Below are 23,168 nucleotides of genomic sequence, written 5' to 3'. Positions count from 1 at the left end.
GGTAGTAGTTTTTAGGTAAACATCATCTTGTTCCAGCAACGCCACTTGGTATTTCAGCATCCTGCTAGGGGATAACCAATGCCCCCCTTTCTGTTTTAGCACAACAGTTATCGTATGGGAAACGTACAGTAATCCTTTGTCCTCTAATCCTTTGTCCTCAGGTGAACTTACGAGCTTCCTGGATCAGTAGCACAGTTGCAGCGACGGCTCTCGGACGACCAGAGCATCCCAGACTCACATTACCTAATCGCTTCGAGAAGTAGGCCACGGCTCGCCCACTTGGCCCTAAATATTGCGCCAGGATACCCAGAGCTATACCTTTTCTTTCACGAGCAAAAAGTTCAAGTGTCTTTGTGAGATCTGGCAGGCCTAGGGCTGGCACCCCGATTACAGCCTGTTTCCATTCTTGGAAAGTAGCTTTCTCGGCATCGGTACGATCCGTTGTTTGAGGTTTTGAGCTGCTCCTATAAAGGTCGGGCCAGCAAGCCACAATTTATAATCTACAGGTGACACCACTCAACCATTCCCGGAAATGCTCGTCATTCATTTTTTTAGTCTTGGGTTCGGGGAGACGACAAATTGCCTCTTTTCTCTCAGTTCCCAATTGTCTCTGTCCTTTTAGGATTTTAAAACTCATTTAAATAAGTTTCTTCTTTCTGGGTTATCTGGTTTTTTTCTTTTGACACTCGATATCCACTGATTCCCCAAAAGTTCAAAAAGTTAATAGTTAACTTTGTGCATCGTTCTTCCGTCTCAGCTACACTTAACAGATCATCCATATATTTCAGCAAGATTTCTTGATTATTTTCTTTCTGCCAAATCCCTACTTCTCGTGCCAATTGACTTCCAAACACGGTAAGACTATTCTTAAAGCCTTGAGGCAAGACTGTCCACGTATATTGTGGTTTTTCTCCCAGTCTCAGGATTTTCCCATTCCAAAGCAAAAACCTCTTGACTATCAGGATCCAAGGGAATACGGAAAAAGGCATCTTTTCCCTCTAACACTGTGAACCATTCTTGTTTCTCCGTTAGGGTTGTTAACAAAGCATAAGGATTTGCTACTACCGGATGAATATCTTGTACTATTTGATTTATTGCTCTGAGGAGGTCTTGAACTAATCTATCATCTTTTTCATTAGCCTTTTAACAGGCGAGATGGGGGTGTTATATCTGGATTCACATTCTATTAACAATTTGTATCTTAAAAATTTTTGTATTACCATTACTAACCCTTTCCGACTTTCCGGTTTTAGGGGGTATCGTTTAATTCTTACCGGATTCGATCCTGGCTTTAAATCAACTCTCACAGGTTCTGCTTTTTGGATTTACCGGGAGCTTCCCAGTCCAGACGATTGGAATTACAGCATTATACTTTGACTGGTATAATCTTCCGCTGTCGGTAAGCGTCCTGTTAACAACAAAGCCACTGCTTCGATACGTTTAGTTTCTGGAATTAAAGTTTTAATCTCTCCATTTTTAAATTTAATTTCTGCCTCTAAGTTCTCAGATAGATCTCTCCTTAACAGGATTTTAGGAGAATTTGGCACATAACAAAAACTGCTGAGTGACCCGTTGCTTTCCTAATTTCATTGTTAAAGATTTAAAGAAGGGTCTAGTTTCTCGTTCACTTGTTGCACCGACACCACCAATTTCTTCAAAACTTAACTCTCCCTCTAAGGTATTTAAAACTGAAAAGGTGACCCGAGTGTCAATTCAAATTCAATTTTCTGTTCTCCCAGTTTAGCTGTAACCAGAGGTTCTGCTGGGAGACTCCCCTCCGGTCCCCGTCAGATACGTTCACTTAAAAAGAACAAATCTACATATGGCACTTTATTCCATTTACTCTCTCTCCTACAAAACAACAGGAACTGCAATATAATATGGTAACTCCAAGTTCTGTTTGTTTACCATTTTTCCTGCAATTCACCCCAATGTGCCAATAAACGTCCCAACGGTGATGTTTTTGGTAACTTTTCTTCAGCAGTTCTATTTCCTGCACTCTTATTCTTAAACAATTTTGCTAATGCCATTATACTTATATACATTCAAGTACCAAATACCAAACAAATGCAAATGACAATTGTCCCAAATAATACACAAAGTCCAACCCAGCAATAGCTTTCGCTTATGACTTACGGGCAGACGCCTAGGCTTCCGCTGCAGACGGGTACCCTCCAAGCCCCAACCCTGCGAAGCTTTCGCCGCGCCTCACGGGCAGGCTTTCCAAACCAATTCCAAAGAAGCAGCGCCTTACCTTTTTTCCAGGCAACGCTGCGAGGAGCTCTGCGAGTCGAGGGTGATGGTTCTCCCCGAGAATACCTCGGTGCCGGCCGGAGTTCGATCGACGCTCGATCTCGTCCGGTCTCACTCGCAAGGTCCCATCTGGGTCGCCGAAACCGTTACCGAAATCCGGAATAAAACTCCTTAACACCAACGTGAAGTTAAGAAGCAGGCACTTTGTTTATCGCAGCGCTGGGGACACGGGGGATCGCTCCTCCAAAGGCGTGTCCCGCTTAGTATCAAAATCCATCCGTTTTTACAGGCTTTTCTTGTCAGGTCATTGTTACCTAAGCTCCTTCCGTAAAAATGCATACTCTGCTCGTTCTTAAATTTAACCTTTATAATGATCGGTCCTTTGATTATATAACCTTATCAATGTTCTTATTTAAAAACAATCATTGGCCAGTTACACTTAGCTCTGCTGACTGGAATCTTCGATACTCAAATCGAGATGGGAAGGGTAAGGGGGTTTCCAAGCAGCAAACTGGTGTCCATGACGGTTTCCTTAGTTTCCTGAAACAGAACGTAGAAAAACCAGTAACTTCCTGGTGAGGTTTCTAGGGTTAGCTATTTCAAACTTTAACAATATTAAGGTTCCTAGAGTCACGCGAACACAGTTCCTAAAGTTTCTATGGCTACGTTTCAAACTTAACGATCCTATACGTTATGCTTCACAATTTTACTTCTTAATCAAACCTAACTCTTCTATGGGATTAAATTTTGATTTCTTTACCAGAATATTTGCAACAGCTGGAGCCCAGCAGGAACGGGGGGGGGGGGGGGGGGGGTGCACGGCCCGACCCCCCCCCAGCGCCTCACCTCCTCCTCCCCTGGGCTCCCTCACGGCCCCTCGCCTCGTGCAAAGGGAGCGCAAACGCAGCCCGGAGGGCAAAGGGGACGGGCGGCCAGCGTTTATTCAGTCAGTCGCGTGCCTATCGAGTCCTGCCAGCGAGTCTGCTCCGGGTCTCGGGGCGCCCCCCGGCGCCCCCCCTGCCCCTCGGACACCTCTGATAGCCTATTTCCATACATTCTGTGTGGCACGTCTAAATATTGGGATGGTTTTAATATTTTGTACCAGCTGTGGAAACTGGTTTGCTGCTAGGTGACTGCAAAAGTGAGATTTGGTAAATAATTATTAGAAATCTTATACTAACACTACGACTGAAACAATAGACAAAAGTATAGCCAAGCAATTAACTAGCAGAGGTAGGTACTCCTAAGTTTTGCAGTTCTTTGCTCTTATGACTAGATGTTCCTGTACGCTAGATGAGAACAATGCTGAAACTGACCACAGGTGATTGAAACTGCGTTAAGCTTCAAGATCAAAGAACAAGGACAAGAATAAAGACTTCGGGGACAGCCAGCAAGAACTTCCAATGGGTCGGTGGTTGCAAAAGCAGCCCTTCGTCTCAAATGGATCCTTCACGGCGCGCGATCGGATGTAGGCAGTACTACGATAATCGGTTGCCATCGTTTTTACGTATATGTATACTAATCTGATTAACATGCAATTAGTTATTCTGTATAACCTGTTTGTGCTAAAGCTGTGGCATGCACGCTAGGTGCAACTATCCCCCGTGCATCCAGCGCTGCAATGAAGAACGCCTGCTTTCTAAAACTCCAAAACGAGTCTTAGGGAGTTTCTTCGACCGGCTTTTCCGTATCAGGGGTACAAGGGAGGAAAGGAAAAAGAAAAAAAAAAAAAGGCAGCGGTGTGGGAAAGAGAGGGGCCCAGGGGAGGGGCAGGGAGGGACCAGAACGCGGAAGAGGGGAGGCAGGGCCCCGAGGGCCCGGGGCTCGCCACAGCTCTTGTTCTTGGCACTGCCAGGAGAATTTGCCAGTTCAGACGCTCCTTTCTGCTCCTCTCCCGCTCCCCTCCTCTTCTGTAACTCCGGCGGCGCGGCCGTCCTCCCCCTAGGAGAACACGCGTCTCATAGGTCTTGCAGGACGAGGCCTCCTAGGCACGGAGCCTCGCTCGCTCGCACGCTACGTGGCCGTACGGCACCGTCGGTGCTGCGTACGGACCCTGCGGTGCACCTGGGCGGTCTGGCCTGCTGCGGACTACGAAGAGGGATCCTTCCACACGCGGAGAGGCAGGCTCTCTCTTGCCTGCAGCGGGGGGCAGCTGCTGGCCGGCCAGCCTTCCATTTCTTCTTCTCTACCTTTCTGTGGCCTCTCCAGCTTCAGCCGCAGCAGCTCCTGCCCGCAGCCAGTAAGCGCCCCGCCTGTCCCTTCGTGCTCCCGTGCCGCGGGGAGAGGGAGGCCAGGCAGAGACAGCCCGTGCAAGCTTTCCTCGCCGGCGGCGTTTCCTCACCGGGAGGAAGCAACGAGCGCGGCGGCACCTGCCGCCGGTGCCGCACTGCCGTTACCGTCGGACGGCAGGTGCAGGACAGCGGCAGCCCCGCGCCCTCGCAGCCTCCGAGCTGCAGTACCGAACATTGGCCGCGAGGTGGCAGCGGCGAGCGCTTGGCACAAGGCGGCAGCGCGCACGGGCGGCACCGCAGCTGCAGTACCGAAGTCTGTTCAATAGGTGGCGGAAGAGAGCGCTGGCGAAACGCGCCGCCACCGCGCATGCGCGGCTCCGAGCTGCTGCCCGCGTTTTGGTTGCCAGGCGACAGCAGGAGCGCCGTAAACCGCGACGCCGCGCATGCGCGTTTGCCGAGGCGTCGTGTCGCGCTTTGGTTGCCAGGCAACAGTGGCCAGTGTCGTAAACGCGCCAAGGCACATGCGCGGTTGCCGATCTGCCGTAACACGTTTTGGTTGCTAGGCAACAGGAGGGGCCGTAAACCGCACCGCCACGCATGCGCGATTGCAGAGGCGTCGTGTCGCGCTTTGGTTGCCGGGCAACAGCAGCGAGCGCGGTAAACGGGCAAAGGCGCATGCGCCCTTTCCGAGCAGCCGTAAAGCGTTTTGGTTGCCGAGCAACAGAAGGAGCGCCGTAAACCGTGCCGTCACGCACGCGCTGTTGGGGAGGCGCCGTGTCGCGCTTTGGTTGCCGGGCAACAGCGGCAAGCGCCGCAAAAGGCGCAGCGCGCATGCTCCCTTGCCGAGCTGCCGTAAAGCGGTTTGGTTGCCCGGCAACAGGGTCGAGCACCGTCAACGCGCCGCCACGCATGCACAGCTGTCGAGCTGCTGTACCGCATCTTGGTTGCCCGGCAACAGCTGGAGCCCACCGACACACGCCACCGCGCATGCGCCCCTCCCCAACGCCAGTTCCCACCTTCGGTCACCGGGCAGCAGCATCCGCATCCCCGTAACGATCCTCTTCTGAGCAGCAGCTGGATGAGGGATGACTGACAGCTCAGCCCAGTAGAGACCAGCCACAGGCGGCAACTACTTACTGGGGGCACAGGGCTTACGTTGCCCTGCCCTTTCCCCACTCGCAGCCCGGGCAGTCACCTCCATCGCCCCCGTTCCAAAAAGCACCCGACTGGCTGGAGCGTTTACAGCAGTCAAGTGCAAACAACAGACAACTCGGGTGGTCGCTTCTGTCCCTGCCCCCCCACCCCATTATCTAGAGAGGAGAAGCAGCACAGGGACCTGCAAACGGCAGGGGGGAGGGGGGGGTGGTCCCCTGGAGCAAGCCCCAGGGACTGCTGTATCCCTCTGCATGTGGCATCAGGGTTGCGGGAGTGAAAGCAGCCAGTCAACAGCTGCTGGCGAGAGATTTAAAAAAAAAAAAAAAAAACATAACACCTGGTTCAGGTGACAGCCTGGAGGCAGGCCACAAGAGACCCAAAGCTGCTCTGTGCCAGAGGGGCAGCTCTGTCCAGCAGGAAACGCCGCGTCCCAGCGCACCAGATGCGAGCGGCCCACCTGCAAGCGAGCGATACCCTGGTGACCCTGGGGCTTGGTTGGGGTGGGCGCACCTTTCCTCACCTCCGTGCTATCGGAACTCTGCTCTCCTAATCCTGCACGCACGCAAGGCTTCTTGTGCGGGGCTTGTCTCGGATCGAAGACACGCTGCACGGTGTTACTTACCGCCCCGCCCTCCGGCGCGCAAAGTAATGCGACGTGAAGCAGGGAAAGCAAAGAGGCGTGTCGGGATATTAGTAGACCTCAGCAGACAACCGTAGAGCCCTCGAGGTTCCATCTTTGCTCCCTACAGGAGCGTGGCTCCGCACTCCTTGCCGCTCCCGCCAGCGAGCGTCACAATTGCCCTTTGCTGCCTGCAACACGCAGTACCTGCGCGGCCCCAGTACTACTGCCTACTACTATAGCGAGAGGCGCTCGCTATAAAGCGGCAATGAAGAACAAGGACGGCCCGTCAAGATAGCAGGAGGAACATAGAGAGCCTCCAGCATTAGCCAGGCAGGGCTTGCAACTCACCTCGTGTCGTGGTTTAACGCCAGCCAGCAACAAAGCCCCACGCGACCGCTCACTCGCTCCCCCGCCCCCAGTGGGACGGGGAGACAATCGGAAGGGCAAAAGCGAGAAAACTCATGGCTTGAAACGAAAACAGTTTAATCATTTAAAAGAAACAACAACAACTTGTAAAGAAAAGAAGAAAAAAAAAATGACAGAGAATGGGGTGCAGGCAGCATGCCAGGGGTCTGGAGCCTGACGGATGATGGGGGGGTGTGGAATATGGAGGAGGGAAAGGAATCTGGGGGAGGGGACAGGAGATAGAAGAGCAGGGCATGCGGGGGGAAACGGGACAGGAGATAGAAGAGCAGGGGATGCGGGGGGAAACAACTCGCGTGGGTTAAAAACTCGAATGGGTGAAGGGGGCGGGCTGGAGCAGCGGGGGGGCATATATGGGGGAGAAACACACGCCGGGGAGAGGGTAGGTGAGGGTACAGAGGTGCATGGGGGGACATGGGTGGGGATGACCTACCCCAGGGAGTCCACCCAGGATGATCCACAGCAGGTAACTCACCTGGGATAACCCGCAACAGAGCATCCACACCAGATCATCCACGCTGGGAGGACCCCCAGCAACGCCCCTCAAACTGCCTCTGCTTCACCCCCAATCTTCCCCAAACTGGGGAGTTTCTTGCTTTTTCAAAATACTCAGTTTGGGGTGTGTTTCAGTGCTTTTCCACAACGTAAAAAGGGGTGATCTTTTGGTTGTGGGTTTGTGCATGAAAATGGGGTGGGTTTTTTGCTTTCCAGCTGCACAAATCCAGGCGGATTTGGCTTTCCCAGGAGTCCCAAAGTCGTTTGGTTTTTTCCGTTGCAGTCCCAGAATCAGAGGGTTTGGGGTTGTCCTGGTTTCGGCTGGAATAAAGTTCATTTTCTTCTGAGTAGCTGGTACAGGGCCATTTTGGAGTTAGGATGAGAATAATGTTGACAACACACCGATGCTGTAGTTGTTGCTAAGCAGTGTTTATACTAAGTCAAGGACCTTCCAGCTTCTCATACCGCCCTGCCAGCAGAGGCTGGGGGTGCACAAGAAGAGTCGCTGAGCTAAAGCAGGATTCCAGGCAAACAGGTCAGCTCGAAATACACCACCTCCTTTAAAAGTTAAGAGCGATTTGAACGCTTAAAATCAGCATTTACGCTAATCGATACCATTCTGAACACCTTCTTAGCATACAAGTAAACACTCTTGCCAGTGCTGGAAAACGTCTCCTCCCTTCCTTACAGCACTGCTGCAGGCAGATAACCCTGGGAGGCTGCGGGACGAGGTCGTACGCAATCAGAATCTACGCTTGCGGATCCACCGCAACAGCTACAGCCCTTGCGCTGCTGCTGCTGCTTTGCATCTTGCTTGTTTGGTGAATAAAGCTGAAAGTGAAGTGGAAAACTCCAAACAGCAAAATGAAAAATAAAGAATAAATCTCAATAATTCACTTTACACTAAAAAGGTGTGCCCATGTTTATATACATCCAATAAAAATACTTGTACTGTAAAAGTATTTGATTTTCCTTTTCCATTACCTTAACTTGCACAGCTCTGAATTCATACCATTAAATCATCTCTCCCCAAAGTACACAGTTATAACGTGACTAGGGGTTTTTGTGCGTGTTACAGAACGCGGAGGGACACCTGGCCAGCTGAGCTGCCCAAGAGAGGTGCTACTGAACCGCCAGGGAAACGCACCATTGAAAGCCAGACAGAAAGAAAGTACTTCAGAGCACTCCGTCAAAACATCAGGAAAAAAAACCCATAACATTCAGTTGCCTCTCTTTTTAAACATTTAGAAAAATACCTAAACTGCTTACATACACCTAACAAATCACATACTACAGCTATTTGGCAGTCGCAGTTTAAACAATGCAAGTCAATTTGTAAAATCCCCAGTGCTGCAATACCTCAGACTACCAAAAAGGACTGGCGGATTCCCTAATGCTTTTGGCAGTACCGAAGCATGCAGAGCAACACGTTTTCGTGTTATCTCGACTGTTACAACTGAGAAACCAAAGACCAGTGATGCCATCAACTTTAGGAAGATGGGCTGCGCTTGGGTCTTTGGAAGGAAATTGACCTTTTTTTTTTTTTCTTTTTTTTTTTAAAGAGAGTGAAAAGTCTCATTACTGATGACTTCTACTGTCAAGTCGATCACCTCTGAAGAGCCACTCTGATGGGAAGTTCATAAAACAAAATTTCTTTGAGAGAGAAAGACTTCCATTTTGGAAAATCTCTTTCCAACTGAAGTCAAAATTACACACTGTAGGTTAAAGGAAAAAATACATTACTGAAGCAGTAACTCATCAAAAACACCTCAGGACTCACTGTCACTAGTTACAAGGCTGCTAATGCTTCCCGGGAAAGCCTGGAAAACACACAGATGCGACGCCCGTTTGTCCTGTTTTGTCCACGTCTCTTCTTTGACCTTGATTGCTTTTAGTACAGATGCTAATTATCTCCGTAACGTTTTTGAGTACTACTATAAGATATTTAAAAAAAAAAATCATTGACTGTAAAAGCATAAAGCTTTTATCATGAAAACAAAGTCTGTTTCTTCTGAACAGCTGAACTCTTACGAACAGTTTCTTCCCTCTTTTAGTACAAAATTATTTTCACAGTATCGTTTACTAGCAAGCACACAGCAACAGAAGATTATGCTTTCAGGAAGAGAAAATAAACTGAGGGAAGTAAACTTTGTATAGGTGTAACATGCTCCGGAACAGAACTTATTTTTAGCATTTGTGTTAAAATATTTCACGTAAAAAAAAGTAGAAGGAGAGTTGGCACACTCTCAACGTTAAAGCCCATACCGCAAGTACCTTTGGAAAAATGCAGACACACGTCGTAGGCGTACCTTGTACTTGCAGGCCGCTACGGAATCTTTCCATCTGTCTCGTACCGTCACGGCAGAAGAAAGGGCAACCACGGCGAAACGGTGCCAGCTGACAGCCAGCTGAGAGAAGAAAAAAAAAAAAACATTAGCACAAAGCTGGGTAGGAATCCAAAGCTGCTGTCAGGCAGCACAAGAGCTCTGCAGGCTGGCACCAGTCAATATTGCACTCTCTAAAATCAAACAACAACAAAACAAAACCGTGACCCTGTAGCCTTCTTTTTTTTTTTTTCTTCTTCTTCTTTCAGAGCTCATCCCTGCCTCAGCATTTTGTCTTGTCAGAGCATGAAGCGCAGGTGATCCGTACCCTGACGACTTCCGTGTGCGCTGAATGCCTGTTCAGAAATAGTCCAGATCTGCAAGACTGGTGTCATTTATATGGTTTTAATCATCATAACTCAAATTTTATTTACTCATGCATTTGTGAGGAAACTAATTAACTTTTAGACACTGCCTCTCCTTTTTTTGGGGGGTGGGGGTGGAAATGCGTTAGAGACCGAAAAACATTACGATTCAGAGCTCCCAACCACGAGGGAGTGGTGGAGAAGTCAATGAAAGCAAAGACCAACAGCAGCAACATCAACTGAAAGTTGGCTTTAATTCCGATCACGTACTTAAGCGACTCTCCAACTCTATGCCTCGGTCCTAGGAATGACTAGGCCCTTTTTGGAAGGACAAACTTGTTTACTTAAAAGTCCTAGACTGAAGACTCCGCTGAACGGAATGGGGATGATTGTCCCACGGGACAACATGCCATCAACACTCTTAATGGGGAAGGAAAAAAAAAAAACCCAAATAAAAATCAAGTTTAAGTACCAGTTCCCCTCATGTTTCGCTCATTACATTTCTACTGGCATCTAGGTGCTCAAAATTGAACTACAGGGACACCACATATTCCTAAAAATTCACTTATACATAAAAAAGTAAAAGGCTATTTCCAACTTGCCCATCAAATCAGTATGAACAGAGAGAAGAGAAACACGCGACCTTGAAGGAGCTAACAGGCAGCTCTGAATTTACCAGACAGGAAATTTCATTCTTTCCCCTGAAACAAAAACACATCAAGGGACCAGTTCAGGAACAGGGCACGATCTGTTAACAGCAATTTTTCCATCACCTTTTCTGCACTAGCAGCAAATTTGCCTTCTCTGTGGGTTTAACGTGGAGCATCTGTAGCGCCCTCAAACTCGCAAGTGTTTCTCTCCGCTCCCCCAGCCCGATACGTGCGATTACCTGAGCAGCAAGCGGAATTGACCACGCAGGATTTTCTTCGTGTGATGCGGAAGGTGACGCTGGCAGAAGAGGAGACAAAGAAATGAACCTGCTTGTCACACCCAGCCAACGGTAAAAAGACAGGGGAGGATTCTGCCGGAAGGGCTCTGCACCCCAGGAGCTCCCGCCGGCCGGTTTCTCTCCCCTTTGCCCGGTACCGAGGGGACGACGACACCTCGCCCGCGCCCCCTCGCGGGGGGGGCTGCCCCAGGAGAGACGGGGGACCCCCACCTCGCTTCTGCCCGCGGGAACGGACCGGGAGAGACCCTCCACGCAGAGAGAGGAGCGCGGCGTGGATTGCATGCCCGAGGGAAGAGGCCGGGCTCCCCGCTGGCAGAAGGACAACTCACCTCCCTGCTGCTCGGAGCTGCTTGCTGCGGACAGCCCTGCCCGCGCCCGGCCGCTCTCCCGCCGTGCTGGGAGCGCAGTCCGGCCGACGGACGCTCCAGCGAAAAGACGCTCCAGCTAATCGCGCCTCCTGCTCCTTACAGCCGCAGGTACTTTTGCCTCTGGCTAATGCACGCTCCAGACAGCGGACACCCCGCCTCGTTCCAGCTCCCGCTTGCTACAGTTCTGGCTCCTTGAAGCCCCAGCTCCGCACTGAAGCTCCGGCTGATTTCAGCTGCTTCTCCTTACAAGCTCCAGCTACGTGCAACGGTCTGGGCTTTCCATAAGGTTGTGTATCAACTGCTGTCAAAACTGGAGCATTAGGATTAAACATCAGGGTTACACGCCAAATAAATATTCGTTAGTTTGCACGATTAATTACCTAACAACTATTCTGAGCAGCGCAGAAAGAAGAGCTGGACTCAAAGAGGGCACGGGGGGTCTGAAAAGCACCTTTCCCCCCCACAGACCATCACAGATGTTGAGTTCGGCCTGCTGCGTGCCGGACTCCCAAACTTCGGCGTCCGACACAACCAGACCCCCATCTCCGGGGAGGGTCCACGCACCCTGCCCGCCCCCCGCTTCCCCCCGCAGCCCCCAACACCCTCCCACCCGCCTGCAAAACCAGCCAAGCCGGCTCCCGCTTTTGGCCCCCACACCAGCTGACTCGGGGCCCATTTGGGAGCCAAAAAACCCGGCTGCTGAACCTGTTCTCAAGGCCCAAACACGCAGGGCCGGACCTCTGTTTCTGGGCCCAAAGCCACGCAGCTCGGTCTGTTTCCGAGCCCCCACATCAGCCACGCGAGCCTCTTGTCAAGACCCAGGAACAGAAAACTTGTTCTCCGTTTCTGACCCTGCAGTGCCCACGGACGACGCTGAGCGTAGCCACCCCACAGCCCTGCACCCCCGGGGCCCCACACGTAGTTTCGGGGAGTGCTCGGGACCTGCGGAGGGCCCGGCCCCACGCCTCTGCGGGGCAGCCCCAGCACAGGCAGGGCGTCGCTTCACGATTGCCGTTTCAGGCTTTATTTCCCCGCCACCACCGGCACGGCCAGGCCCCCACCCCAAACCCCCAGCCGAAGCACCCCCGCGGGCAGCCGGGCCCAGCCACCCAGAAAACAAGAAAACCAAAGAGGGTACAAGACAGAGACCGTGGGGAAAGGCAAGGAGAAGGACACAGAAACAGAGAGAGCGCGGGAGGGATAGGGAGCAGGACAGAGAGATGGAGCAAGAAAGGAAAAAAGGACGGGAGGCAGAACCAAGGGAAAGAGAGACAAGGACGGGGAGCAGGACAAAGGGACGGAAGAGGGAAAAAAAAAATAGCGACGGGCTGCAGGACAGAGATGAAGGGATTAAATAGACACAGGGAGCATGACAGAAGGACACAGAGAGACAAAAGGGACAAAGAGCAGGCCAGCATCGGAGGGGAAAAAACCAACTGCGATGGGCAGTGGGAGAGAGAGACGGAAAAAGGAAAAAGTACTGAGGAACAGAAAAAAGAAAGAAGCGACAGCTAGGCTAGCTGGACAGGCGGACACACTTAGAAAGGGCGGGAGAGGGAATGGGGCAGAGAAAGACAGACAGAAAAGGTAGCGAAAGAACGCAAGGCAGAGGAACAGCAAGGCGGGGCGGGGGGGAAGGGACAGGGGTCTGGGCAGAGATGGAGAAATAAGCAGCAGGGACAGAGGAGACAGAAAGAGGGACAGGGAACATGGCAGAGAAGGAAAAATCAGGACAGCGGCAGGACGGAGATAAAAAACTGGGACGGTCCTCAGGACAGAGAGGAATACGAATACGAGCAGGGAGCGGGACAAAGGGATACAGCGAGAAACGACGGGACAGGAAGCAAGACAGCGCGACAGACAAGAACAATGAGAAGGAGAGAGAGAGACACTGACAGAGACAGAGACCGTGAGAAGCACAGGGGGTTGGGAAACTTAGAAAGAGAGGTATCAGGAGCCCTGCAGACAGAGGGAGGGTGACTAAAAAAGGGGCAGGAAGCAGCACAAAGGGTCACAGAGAGTAAGAGACGAACAGGAAGGAGGACGGGGACAGCGAGATCCAGAATGACAAAAATAAACAGCAACAGCGAGCAAGACAAAGGGACAGACAGAGAAACAGAAAGTAGGAAGAAGAGAGATAGGAAGGCAGGGACACAGCGCGGCACGTACAGGCGCAGAGACGAAAAGAACGCCAGGGGAACAGGCCAGAGAAATTGGGAGGCAGGGAAAGAGGCGGATGCAGATCAGGACAAGGAGATGGAAAAGGAAAAAACAGCGACTGGCTGCAGGACAAAGACGGGGATGGGGGCGGGGGGGGAGAGGGAGAGGGAGCAGGACAAGAACGCAAAGAGAAAAAGAAAGGGGGGCAGTCGAATGAGAGAGAGAGAGAGAGGAAGGGGGGGAGGAAGAGGGAGCAGGACAAGAGAAGAGACAGAAGAGAGGAGGCACAGGGAAGCAAAATAAAAAAAAAAAAAAAGAGAAACCAAACGTCACAGCAGCATGAGAAAGCGAGGGGGTCAGGAGAGGGGGAGGGAGGGACCGGGAGGCACAAGAGGAGCGACAGGGCCCCGAGGGCCCAGGACTCACCACAGCTCTCGCTCTTGGAGCTGCCAGGAGACCTTGCCAGTTCAGACGCTTCTTTCTCCTTCTCTCCTCCCTTCCTCTTCTGTAACTCCAGTCGCTTGGCTGTCCTCCACATAACGGAACACGCGAGCGCCTCACAGCTCTTACGAGATGAGGCCTCCTAGACACGTAGCCTCGCTCGCTCGCTCACTATGTGGCCGTACCGCGCTGCTGGTCATGCATACAGACCCTGGCGGTCTAACCTGCTGTGGACTACGAGGCGGGATCCTCCCACACCCAGAGAGGCAGGTTCTCTCTTGCCTGCAGCGGGAGGCAGCTGCCAGCCAGATGGCCTGCCGTTTCTTCTTCTTTACCTTTCTGTGGCCTCTCCAGCTTCAGCAGCTCCCGTCCACAGCCAGTAAGCGCTCCGCCTGTCCCTCTGTGCTCCCGTGCCGCGAGGAGAGGGAGGCCAGGCAGAGACAGCCCACGCAAGCCTGAGGCTGCTGCAGTCAACGGCATCCCCGGGGACGAACGGACAACCGCACTCATAGCGTGACCTCTGGGAGAGGGAAAGAGGCAGCAGCCACCCTTATTACCGTAGCTCGACCCTGGCCGGAGCCCCTCCTTCCGCAGGGGCTTCCGCAGACGCCGCTCGTTCCCCGCGCCGCTGCTAACGGCACCCACGTTCAGGGAGACTCGAGAACATCGCAGGGCCAGCTTGCTGCCCTCACGACAGGGCTCGGGGGCTGCCTGCGGCTACAGCACAGGCAGGCTTCAGGGGAGGGGCTGGAGCTGGGGGCAGCCGCACGGCCGAGCGAAGGCGCCGGGGGAGCTCCGGCGACTCGGGGAGGCGCCCGCTGGCCGCGCCTGGGGGGTGCCCGCCTCCGTCCCCTCTTCCCTTCTATCGGCTCTCGGGGAACTGCCGGGCGCTGCCCTGGCCCGGCTCGCCTCCGGCGGACCGGGAGCCTGCCGCGGCGGCCGCTTCGCAGCTTCCCGTCCCGCCAGCCCCGCGCGGCCAGCGGGCAGGAGGCACCCCCCGCCCCCGCCGGAGGGGATCGCTCGCCTCACCCGCGGTCCCGGCGCTCGCGCGCTGCCGCCGAGACCCGCGCCCTGCGCGCCACCACGCTGCTCCCAGGGACCGCGCGTGTGCCGGAGGGGTCAGAGCCGGCGAAGGAACGCCGGGCTGCCCCACGCGCAGGACGGCGCATGCGCCCGGGAGGCGCGGCCGCACGGCTGGTCGGGGAGCGGGCGCAGCGGGAAGCCCGCGGAAAACCACACGAAACCGGTAACGCTCCTGCGTCTGACCTTGTCGGACTCCGGGGGCCGCGGCGGCAGCGAGGACTACGCCGCGCCCGAGAGCCACGCTGCCGCCCGGCCGCCGAGTCCGCGAAAACTACAGCTCCCGGCATGCCCCGGGAGGCAGCCTGCCCTGCTGCCGGACCCCGAGGGGACGCCGCTTCCGTTTCCGCCCACCCCCACGCCGGCGCAGCCGCAGTTCCCGCCGAGCCCCCAGCGCCGCTCCGGGCAGCTCCGGCGCGCTTTCGCCGCCCGGCTCCGGCACGGCGCGGCACCCCCCGCCGCCGCTTCGGCACGGCGCGGCCCCGATGCCGCTCCGTGCGTCCCACACGGACCCCGCCGTCCTCCTCGGGGCTTTCCCCGGAACCCGCCGGCCGACTGCGCAGCCCCGCCACGGGGCCCGGTGAGCACCCCCCCGCGCGCACGTGCTCCCAGCCGCCCTGTGAGCCCCCCCCCCCCCTCGCGCGCGCTCCCAGCCACCCTGTGAGCCCCCCCCCCCCGCGCATGTGCTCCCAGCCCCCCTGTGAGCCCCCAGGGCTCGGCCTCGGCACCGGCGGCCCCCACCCCCCCCGGGCCACCCCCGCCCCCGACGTTCGCGGCCCGAGGGGCGCCCGGCCCCGCTCACCTTCTCCCGAGGGGCAGCCGCACCCCGGCCGCCGCTCCGCTCCTGCCTGGGCTCCCACCGGCCCCGCCCCGGCCCCTCCCCCGGCAGCCCCCCCTGGCCAGGGAGGGGCCGTCCCCATCAGCCTCACTGCCCGCACCTGCGGCTCCTCCAGCCCCGGCCCGCAGCTGTGGTACCCAAATCCGGAACAAAACTCCTCGACACCAATGTGAACTTAAGCAGCAGGCACTTCCTTGATTGAATGAAAGATGTCAAGAGTCAGCTGATTGGGAAGAGCTGTTAACTGGGGTCAAAATACAGATTTTAATACCCCTCTTATTTTAGTTCTAAGACTTGGCCATTGCCAGGTATCATCTTTTCCATTTACCCAGGTCCACCAGCGAGGCCACAAGGGAGATTTCTTCCAGAGAGAGGATAGAGTTATTAAGTCTAAAAGTCCACGATTTGCCTTTCTCCTTCATGAAAAGGTGAGTGGATCATATATCGTCACTAGTCACCCAAACAGTTAAGCCTGAACTTTTCACCTGTCCTTTAATACAGTCAACTCCAAGCTAAATTTTTTCCGTTTGGTCCCGAAGAGGGGACCAAAGATCATGTCAAATATTATTATACTTTCTACAAATACATCCCCATCTTAGAGCTTTAGCTACTAGAGAAAGTCTTTGGAGTTTGGGGTCAGAAGAGCTGCAAGTATAAACCTTCATTCAGCTCTGTTTAGGATGTGTGATTTTTCTCTGGTTGTCTAAACCAGTCTAAATTTCCATAGATGGTCCCGACTCTGGGTGGCTCGAACAAGGATCCTGGAACTCCAGTAAATTCTAGACATCGTTTTATATTTTAAATATGATCCAAAGTTCCTTTTTGCACTTGTCTCTACGGTTTTGGCAACTGACAGCCCCAAGGGCTGCTTGTACAAGTTTCTCCCGAAGGGCGATTAAATGAATTCTTTTGTCCATGAGGTGGATGGTTTGGTAATGTTATAATTCACAACGCTGTAATTCCTTCTTTCAAATTTAAAAAAAAAAAAATTGCCTTTTAAATCCATCCCATTTAATTTGCTAAAATGATTCTCATTGTTCTGCATCTTTTCTCAAGTTTTGGTTAAATTCAATGTCAGTATTCTCCACGGAACTAGATTTTCATCTGACTTTGGAATCGGAAGGCAGGCTGTTACTGAGGTTAAATTTTGTGTCTTTACAAAACTTTGAATCAGTTACAAAACTAGATTTTTTTTTTTTTTAATCCAAATTACAAAAACGGTTAATCTCAAGATTAATAGCTCAAACAATAATTGTTTCATTTTGTTTATCTCATGTTTAGAACCCCTCAAAAAAAATGCATACGCCCTCTAAACACAAAAAGATTATTGCCCTCGACAATATTCCTAAGAGCAACCCCAATATTATCAACTTTACACAGCTGTTTTCCCAAACAGATAACGTGAAACTTACTTATAGATTTTCAGTTTGAAAGGGCCAGTTTCTTTAGACTTCCGGTTTCTTGTTGGTGCTTTCTTTATTCTTGAATAATGAAGCCAAGGTTCTTCTCCCAGACCTTTACTGCTATAAGGGTTGTTAAAATGACTCGAGACGGTCCTTTCCGCTTCTCAGTGATTTTATAGATATTCAATCTCCTGGTCGGAAGGGATGCGCTGCTGCGTCCAGTTCTAAGGGTCCAGCTGTGGAGACATACTGACAAAGCTCTTGAAAAGAATTGCTTAAAGAAATCATAACACCTTTTAAAAACATATCTCCAAAGGCACTCAAGATACTCAGAACATAGGACTCTTGATATGGTCTTTCATACAACATTTCATAATGACTTAAATTTTCTTTCTCTCCTGGCTATACTCTGATTCTTAATAGAGCCATGGGTAATGCTTTAACCCATGTGAGGAGTGAGGTTTCCTGACAAATTTTACTCGACTGTTGCTTAAGGGTATAGTTCATTCTCAATCTCTCTCTCTCTCTCCGCCCCCCTCTCTCTGCCCCCCCCCCCGGCCCCCCCACTTGCTTGTGGTCTATATGGGGTGTGATAGTCTCAATCTATAGATAATACTTTGCTCAACTTGTCTCACAATCTTTGCTATAAAATGAGGGCCATTGTCAGATGACATTCCTACAGGCACCCCATATTTTGGTATTATCTCTTTGAGCAAGACTTTGAGTACTTCCCTTGCTTTGTTGGTGCGACAAGGGAAAGCCTCGGGCCACCCAGTAAAGATAGCAACTAAAACTAGGATAGATCCTTCTTTTCAAGGCAATTCTATAAAATCAATTTGCTAATATTCTCCTAAAAATTTTCCTTATTTCATAATCCCAAAGATGATCTTAGTACTGATTCGGGGATATTTTTATATATAAATTTCACATCCGCTTCTAATTGTTTAAACAATCTTTGACATATTTCACTTTCTGTTCCCCAGTATACTTTGTGATGTTCAGCTCGGGCAATTTCTCTTATTATTGTGGGTGGGACTATTATTTGACCTGTCGGTGTTACAGCCTATCCTGTTTCATTTTGTTAGCCTGCGATCTAATAATTAATTCTTCATCTTTTTCGTTATAATTTGGAGTTTCTTTAGGCAATTTTATACTTTTCTCTGGAACTAGTGCTAGGATGCCTTTTTCCGCAGCCTCTTTAGCAGCTTTATCAGCCAGTCGGTTACCTGCGTTCGGACCGGTCTTACCTAACTGATGTGCTTTACAGTGCATTATCGTGACTGCTGTTGGTTTTTGAATGGTTTCTAACAATTTCGGTGTTTGTTCTGCGTGCTGAATGGTGGTTCCTCGTGCAGATAACGGTCCTCTTTCTCTCCGTATCGCTCCATGTGCACGTACTACTCCAAAAGCGTACTTTGAGTCTGTCCAAGTGTTGACTCGCTTTCCTTGACTTGGTTCCAGAGCTCGAAGAAGAGCTATCGATTCAGCCTTTTGGGCAGATATCGTCGAAGGCAAAGTTGGCAACGCAATTACCTCCTCGGTAGTTACTGTCTGTCTTGATAAACGTTTTCCTTCACAGACGGAACCGCTTCCGTCGGCATATAGTTCCCAATCTGTTTCTTCTAGCGGCACATCTCAGAGATCCAGTCAGCTGGAGTAAACTCTTTCGATTGTCTGCAAGCAGTCACGTTCCAGTTCTCCTTTAACTTGATCAGTTGTTGAAAACGCAACAGGGTTAACGGCGGTAGTAGTTTTTAGGTAAACATCATCTTGTTCCAGCAACGCCACTTGGTATTTCAGCATCCTGCTAGGGGATAACCAATGCCCCCCTTTCTGTTTTAGCACAACAGTTATCGTATGGGAAACGTACAGTAATCCTTTGTCCTCTAATCCTTTGTCCTCAGGTGAACTTACGAGCTTCCTGGATCAGTAGCACAGTTGCAGCGACGGCTCTCGGACGACCAGAGCATCCCAGACTCACATTACCTAATCGCTTCGAGAAGTAGGCCACGGCTCGCCCACTTGGCCCTAAATATTGCGCCAGGATACCCAGAGCTATACCTTTTCTTTCACGAGCAAAAAGTTCAAGTGTCTTTGTGAGATCTGGCAGGCCTAGGGCTGGCACCCCGATTACAGCCTGTTTCCATTCTTGGAAAGTAGCTTTCTCGGCATCGGTACGATCCGTTGTTTGAGGTTTTGAGCTGCTCCTATAAAGGTCGGGCCAGCAAGCCACAATTTATAATCTACAGGTGACACCACTCAACCATTCCCGGAAATGCTCGTCATTCATTTTTTTAGTCTTGGGTTCGGGGAGACGACAAATTGCCTCTTTTCTCTCAGTTCCCAATTGTCTCTGTCCTTTTAGGATTTTAAAACTCATTTAAATAAGTTTCTTCTTTCTGGGTTATCTGGTTTTTTTCTTTTGACACTCGATATCCACTGATTCCCCAAAAGTTCAAAAAGTTAATAGTTAACTTTGTGCATCGTTCTTCCGTCTCAGCTACACTTAACAGATCATCCATATATTTCAGCAAGATTTCTTGATTATTTTCTTTCTGCCAAATCCCTACTTCTCGTGCCAATTGACTTCCAAACACGGTAAGACTATTCTTAAAGCCTTGAGGCAAGACTGTCCACGTATATTGTGGTTTTTCTCCCAGTCTCAGGATTTTCCCATTCCAAAGCAAAAACCTCTTGACTATCAGGATCCAAGGGAATACGGAAAAAGGCATCTTTTCCCTCTAACACTGTGAACCATTCTTGTTTCTCCGTTAGGGTTGTTAACAAAGCATAAGGATTTGCTACTACCGGATGAATATCTTGTACTATTTGATTTATTGCTCTGAGGAGGTCTTGAACTAATCTATCATCTTTTTCATTAGCCTTTTAACAGGCGAGATGGGGGTGTTATATCTGGATTCACATTCTATTAACAATTTGTATCTTAAAAATTTTTGTATTACCATTACTAACCCTTTCCGACTTTCCGGTTTTAGGGGGTATCGTTTAATTCTTACCGGATTCGATCCTGGCTTTAAATCAACTCTCACAGGTTCTGCTTTTTGGATTTACCGGGAGCTTCCCAGTCCAGACGATTGGAATTACAGCATTATACTTTGACTGGTATAATCTTCCGCTGTCGGTAAGCGTCCTGTTAACAACAAAGCCACTGCTTCGATACGTTTAGTTTCTGGAATTAAAGTTTTAATCTCTCCATTTTTAAATTTAATTTCTGCCTCTAAGTTCTCAGATAGATCTCTCCTTAACAGGATTTTAGGAGAATTTGGCACATAACAAAAACTGCTGAGTGACCCGTTGCTTTCCTAATTTCATTGTTAAAGATTTAAAGAAGGGTCTAGTTTCTCGTTCACTTGTTGCACCGACACCACCAATTTCTTCAAAACTTAACTCTCCCTCTAAGGTATTTAAAACTGAAAAGGTGACCCGAGTGTCAATTCAAATTCAATTTTCTGTTCTCCCAGTTTAGCTGTAACCAGAGGTTCTGCTGGGAGACTCCCCTCCGGTCCCCGTCAGATACGTTCACTTAAAAAGAACAAATCTACATATGGCACTTTATTCCATTTACTCTCTCTCCTACAAAACAACAGGAACTGCAATATAATATGGTAACTCCAAGTTCTGTTTGTTTACCATTTTTCCTGCAATTCACCCCAATGTGCCAATAAACGTCCCAACGGTGATGTTTTTGGTAACTTTTCTTCAGCAGTTCTATTTCCTGCACTCTTATTCTTAAACAATTTTGCTAATGCCATTATACTTATATACATTCAAGTACCAAATACCAAACAAATGCAAATGACAATTGTCCCAAATAATACACAAAGTCCAACCCAGCAATAGCTTTCGCTTATGACTTACGGGCAGACGCCTAGGCTTCCGCTGCAGACGGGTACCCTCCAAGCCCCAACCCTGCGAAGCTTTCGCCGCGCCTCACGGGCAGGCTTTCCAAACCAATTCCAAAGAAGCAGCGCCTTACCTTTTTTCCAGGCAACGCTGCGAGGAGCTCTGCGAGTCGAGGGTGATGGTTCTCCCCGAGAATACCTCGGTGCCGGCCGGAGTTCGATCGACGCTCGATCTCGTCCGGTCTCACTCGCAAGGTCCCATCTGGGTCGCCGAAACCGTTACCGAAATCCGGAATAAAACTCCTTAACACCAACGTGAAGTTAAGAAGCAGGCACTTTGTTTATCGCAGCGCTGGGGACACGGGGGATCGCTCCTCCAAAGGCGTGTCCCGCTTAGTATCAAAATCCATCCGTTTTTACAGGCTTTTCTTGTCAGGTCATTGTTACCTAAGCTCCTTCCGTAAAAATGCATACTCTGCTCGTTCTTAAATTTAACCTTTATAATGATCGGTCCTTTGATTATATAACCTTATCAATGTTCTTATTTAAAAACAATCATTGGCCAGTTACACTTAGCTCTGCTGACTGGAATCTTCGATACTCAAATCGAGATGGGAAGGGTAAGGGGGTTTCCAAGCAGCAAACTGGTGTCCATGACGGTTTCCTTAGTTTCCTGAAACAGAACGTAGAAAAACCAGTAACTTCCTGGTGAGGTTTCTAGGGTTAGCTATTTCAAACTTTAACAATATTAAGGTTCCTAGAGTCACGCGAACACAGTTCCTAAAGTTTCTATGGCTACGTTTCAAACTTAACGATCCTATACGTTATGCTTCACAATTTTACTTCTTAATCAAACCTAACTCTTCTATGGGATTAAATTTTGATTTCTTTACCAGAATATTTGCAACAGCTGGAGCCCAGCAGGAACGGGGGGAGGGGGGGGGGGTGCACGGCCCGACCCCCCCCCAGCGCCTCACCTCCTCCTCCCCTGGGCTCCCTCACGGCCCCTCGCCTCGTGCAAAGGGAGCGCAAACGCAGCCCGGAGGGCAAAGGGGACGGGCGGCCAGCGTTTATTCAGTCAGTCGCGTGCCTATCGAGTCCTGCCAGCGAGTCTGCTCCGGGTCTCGGGGCGCCCCCCGGCGCCCCCCCTGCCCCTCGGACACCTCTGATAGCCTATTTCCATACATTCTGTGTGGCACGTCTAAATATTGGGATGGTTTTAATATTTTGTACCAGCTGTGGAAACTGGTTTGCTGCTAGGTGACTGCAAAAGTGAGATTTGGTAAATAATTATTAGAAATCTTATACTAACACTACGACTGAAACAATAGACAAAAGTATAGCCAAGCAATTAACTAGCAGAGGTAGGTACTCCTAAGTTTTGCAGTTCTTTGCTCTTATGACTAGATGTTCCTGTACGCTAGATGAGAACAATGCTGAAACTGACCACAGGTGATTGAAACTGCGTTAAGCTTCAAGATCAAAGAACAAGGACAAGAATAAAGACTTCGGGGACAGCCAGCAAGAACTTCCAATGGGTCGGTGGTTGCAAAAGCAGCCCTTCGTCTCAAATGGATCCTTCACGGCGCGCGATCGGATGTAGGCAGTACTACGATAATCGGTTGCCATCGTTTTTACGTATATGTATACTAATCTGATTAACATGCAATTAGTTATTCTGTATAACCTGTTTGTGCTAAAGCTGTGGCATGCACGCTAGGTGCAACTATCCCCCGTGCATCCAGCGCTGCAATGAAGAACGCCTGCTTTCTAAAACTCCAAAACGAGTCTTAGGGAGTTTCTTCGACCGGCTTTTCAGTATCAGGGGTACAAGGGAGGAAAGGAAAAAGAAAAAAAAAAAAAGGCAGCGGTGTGGGAAAGAGAGGGGCCCAGGGGAGGGGCAGGGAGGGACCAGAACGCGGAAGAGGGGAGGCAGGGCCCCGAGGGCCCGGGGCTCGCCACAGCTCTTGTTCTTGGCACTGCCAGGAGAATTTGCCAGTTCAGACGCTTCTTTCTGCTCCTCTCCCGCTCCCCTCCTCTTCTGTAACTCCGGCAGCGCGGCCGTCCTCCCCCTAGGAGAACACGCGTCTTATAGGTCTTGCAGGACGAGGCCTCCTAGGCACGGAGCCTCGCTCGCTCGCACGCTACGTGGCCGTACGGCACCGTCGGTGCTGCGTACGGACCCTGCGGTGCACCTG

This window comes from Haliaeetus albicilla, chromosome 4 (assembly GCF_947461875.1).
Source record: "Haliaeetus albicilla chromosome 4, bHalAlb1.1, whole genome shotgun sequence".
Lineage (NCBI taxonomy): Eukaryota > Metazoa > Chordata > Aves > Accipitriformes > Accipitridae > Haliaeetus > Haliaeetus albicilla.
The sequence above is the reverse complement of the archived record's forward strand: the minus strand, read 5'-3'. Positions refer to the sequence as shown.